At 34.8% G+C, this 4177-nt stretch overlaps 1 long non-coding RNA gene and 1 other non-coding gene across 2 annotated transcripts; one reads left to right on the top strand and one right to left on the bottom strand.

The window, feature by feature from the left end:
- Nucleotides 1-259: 259 nt before the first annotated feature.
- LOC119772797 lies at nucleotides 260-1770 on the bottom strand. Its single transcript, XR_005279307.1, has 2 exons — nucleotides 770-1770; nucleotides 260-417 (listed from the first exon to the last, which is right to left on the bottom strand). It is a non-coding gene; the product is annotated as an uncharacterized LOC119772797 (long non-coding RNA).
- Nucleotides 1771-3007: 1237 nt separating this feature from the next.
- Nucleotides 3008-3078, top strand: trnag-gcc. Its single transcript has one exon. It is a non-coding gene; the product is annotated as a tRNA-Gly (tRNA).
- Nucleotides 3079-4177: the final 1099 nt, after the last annotated feature.

Below are 4177 nucleotides of genomic sequence, written 5' to 3'. Positions count from 1 at the left end.
GCTAGAGTTCGCTGGTCCTCTTGTCCTTTCATTACTCTTTGATGTACCTCCCTTAATATTTGAGTTAAGTCAGTCTGCTCCTTGGTTGTCCTGGTCCCCTGGGCCTCGCATATCGTTCATGTGTCCATGGCTTATGTGGATCCAGAGTAAGGGCAGTCCTTGTCCCAGTGTCCTTAAATCTCACTATCAGATGTTATCCTGAGAGGAAAGAAAAAACTGACCAGTATCTTGAAACGAAATCTAGAGATGTAACACATCCTGTTTTTTTTTTTTTTTTTGTCATGAGTCCACTTTCTGTAATTAATGTTCAAATTAAAATAAGGGAACTTTTGATTGTTGCAGTAAAGTCCCATTTTGTCTTGATGTATCTTCTCTCTTATCTGCAATTATTAATATTTCCAAATATCCTCCAATAATCTGTAAAATTTAAATCTCAGAGAATTAACCTTTCTGATAATAATGAAATAAATCATGTAACACGCTTGTTGGACTTCAGATTGGACCTCAGGCCAAAACAACAAATAAAATGGTCTATCTTTTGTCGAATCATCTTACCTGTTTAAAGAAACATGAAATAAATTACAATCATCTTACCTTCCTAAGATAACAAAAACAGGAGAAAACTTTACTCAAAGAAAACGGCAGTCCAATCCTACTCTGCAATCGGTGTTACAGCTTAAAAATGTTCCACAATAATTTCAGGAATCTTGTAATTTAAATACTAGTTAACACAGCTAAGTGTGAGATAAATACAGTCAAAATTCATCACCTTTCCTATTCCTCTGTAAGGTCCTTCTCATCACAGAGTTCCTGGGTCCTTTTCCTCGAAATGCATCAATCCCCAATTATATGTTAATGACACAAGGAAAGAAAACAAAAAACATGAGTAAATAACAGTTTGAATTTACAATGCGACCCTTAAACAGGTTCCTCTTACATGGGAATTAGATTATGAAAGAAAAGACAAGAAATAATATAATCAAACCACTCTCAGCTCTCAGGTGTTCTTCTCAGGCTCCATAGCGTCCCGAGGCTCAGCCATTTTGTCACAGGGTGGAGGCATCATCTGGGGGCAATTTGGTGATCTTTGCCCTAAAAAATTTAAACATTGAAAATATTTTCTCTTATTATCTTAGCCGTCTGTTCCAATTTTATTAACCAGGGTTTTCATGCACAAGAGTAGTAAGAAGTAGTAAAAACTTTAGCAGTATAGTAATAATGAGAATATAAGCAAAAATCCTTTTTCCTCTGGAAGCAAGTTGAGTGCCATCCTATATTATTTGTAAAGACAATCTGCATTCTGACTTTCTGTGCTTTATAACAACATTTGTAAAGACATCTAGATCTAGGATTTATTGGACAGTTTATGCACTTGGTCACATAATCTTACATTTACATAATATTCCTGAATTCAAATCTTAAGGTGCTTTTCCAGTTGTAAAGCCTGTTTTTATTCAGTATTCTACTGTTAGAAATGTATTAAGAACATGTGTGACAATCTGCATTTCGTATTGGAGACAGAAATTATGTTTAACTTTTCATCTCATTTGTGTAAAGTCTGATTTCTAAATGAAACTAATCCTTGATCTTGCAAACTCTGCAGAGATAAATTTTTTACTTTTACTTATTTATAATGTTTATTCTGTTAAATATTAGTTGGCTCGGTACAGATAACCAGGAATGTAACCCTTTTAAGGTTGTACGTTTCGTCTTGGATATTCATAAACAAGTTAGTGTGTCCACTTTAACCTTAATCACTCCTTCAGTTCTCTGCCAAGCGTGTGCGGCAGTGCCCAGAAGTTGCTTAATCAGATTGGAATGCGAAGTGACTGTTTCCCGTCTCTCCATGAAAGAACCAAGAGGGAGAGACGGACAGAAAAAATGTCTTTCGAAACACAAAGATATTTGAGTAAGTATTAGCATACTTTATTCGGCTTTGAGCTAGAACTGTATTTAGTCTGTTTTAGCCTATAATCTGTTTTAAGTCTTTTGTCATCTGCATTTAGGATTCTGATCTGTCTCTATATTAATCTTTAGTGAAGTAAACAGTTTTCATTCTACGCTTCATGTAGAATCATCTAATGTAATCTAAAGCATAACTAACCTCTTACCTTTAGGATGTAAGAGTTTTATTCAAAATCCAAGTAACATTTTGTACAAAAACATTTCAAACATTATTCTCTATTTCTGTATCTTACTGAGTAAACACCTAGTCCTGATGCTGGGGGAGAGAAAAAGTCTAACTTAAATAAACATCCTGGATTATTATTGTGACACTAATCTGAATGTTGATTTCTTAGTTATACTTAAAGTTTTTCAGAGGTACATCTAGTGCATTATCTAAGGATTCATAGAATCTTTATTTTATGGAAATTCATTGTCTTTAAATACTGCATAGGCTCCTGCTGATTAAATGTTTATTTTATGTTGTAAACAGTCTTAATTTTAGTTTTCCTGATTCATTTACTTTTAGCAGCTTCTTTTGCATTCTCTAATATTTATATTCCATATAGTTTACATGTACACATGTTAATCTTACATTGTACTTTGTGCCCAGATAATCACTAGGAGGTTCTTGTTAAATGTTCTTATTTAATTAATTTGAATCATGACCTATTCTCACATAGGCACCTAATTTTCACGTGTCTCCATCTTCTGATTTAGTTCTTAATACTATAGACTGTTTGTTTTAAATCACTGAATTTGGGAGCAAATCTAAAGTATCAGCAGCTGAGCTCTGTGTAATATCCATTAATCGTTTTCCTACCTTACTATGACATTTGGCACAAACCGTGAGTCTTCCTTCAGAAAAGGTTTCAGGTTTAGCAGCGTCTGTGAAGAGAAACTTAAAGCAGAATAATTAGTACGTTGTTAATGCAGAATGTGCAATTAAAACCTGGTCCACATTGTGTCCTACATTAAGGAGGCTGAGCCTTTGTACTCAAAATAAAACTGGTCTGGAAATGTTTGATCTTTCCTATTCAAACCTTTGATCAATTAATTGGTGGCATTGGTGGTTCAGTGGTAGAATTCTCGCCTGCCACGCGGGAGGCCCGGGTTCGATTCCCGGCCAATGCACCAAATGTGGTGGTTTTTCAATGGTAAAAAGTCAAAAAATCAGGACACCTTCAGTTGATCATCTGATTGCCCCAGGACGGGAGAAGAAGCATTTATTTTATAGATCAAATTGACATGCTGTCCTCAGTACACGTAACACAGCGCTGAACATCCGAACAGAAGATATCTGTCTTTTCTCTCTTGCAAGTTCTCGACTCACATACCAATCCACAGAGCATTTATAGTCTCATCTTTGCACTATGTGTACGCACATGCACAACGGAATATTGCCGACATCTTACTGGAATGCACGTGCGCAGATTTGCGTCAAAGTCACTGCGACCCTCAAGGAATGTTTATACGTGATGTTCTCTCTTTTGCCAAACCCCCTCATGCAGCCTAGGAGACCATGGTGTTACTGAGATTAAAACTGACCTTTAAGCTTCGTTCCTGAGGCAGTGTACAGCCATGCAACAAGTCTATATAAGGCAAATAGCCTGCTTCAGCAGTACATCTTCATCTCTTGTACAACAAGACTTCAAACTTCTAATCTTCAAGATAAGAAAAAGCTGAAGATGAATAATAAAAAAAATATTGCATCCCAAAGAGATTTCCTCTTAAGGTTTTAAATTTTTTGTCTTGACTTAAAGCAAATATTTTTTTCCCCTTATACCTAAATGTTTTAGAAGAATTTTGTTAAATTGAACTATAATTTGACTGCGTTTTGTGCATTTGTAGGCAAAAATATTTTTAGTAGTTTCATGACAAATAAGAATAGCTTGATTATTTAACATGCTCTCAGGTATATGTTCATCCATCTCAATAAATAATAATATCATTTAAAAATTTTTTGATTTCAAGAGCAGAGTGGAAATTTTTAAATCACATCAACTCATTATGCAGAGGTTTAATAATTTGCCTAAATTGTAACAGGTTAAAATATTACGTTGGACAGCTGCTATTTCCAAAATCACTATTTACAAAGCTACAAACCATATCATTATTTGTTTTTAAGGGGTAATGGCTGGAAGGGGATATCATTGAGAGGTTCTTTTCTTTAAGTAATTTAGGTCAAAACGGGAAGACAATTTATTGCATATATCCTTTACACGCAGTGATA

The sequence above is a fragment of the Cyprinodon tularosa genome, unplaced genomic scaffold (assembly GCF_016077235.1).
Source record: "Cyprinodon tularosa strain WSP-4 unplaced genomic scaffold, ASM1607723v1 ctg1198, whole genome shotgun sequence".
In the NCBI taxonomy this organism is placed as follows: Eukaryota; Metazoa; Chordata; class Actinopteri; order Cyprinodontiformes; family Cyprinodontidae; genus Cyprinodon; species Cyprinodon tularosa.
The sequence above is the reverse complement of the archived record's forward strand: the minus strand, read 5'-3'. Positions and strand labels throughout refer to the sequence as shown.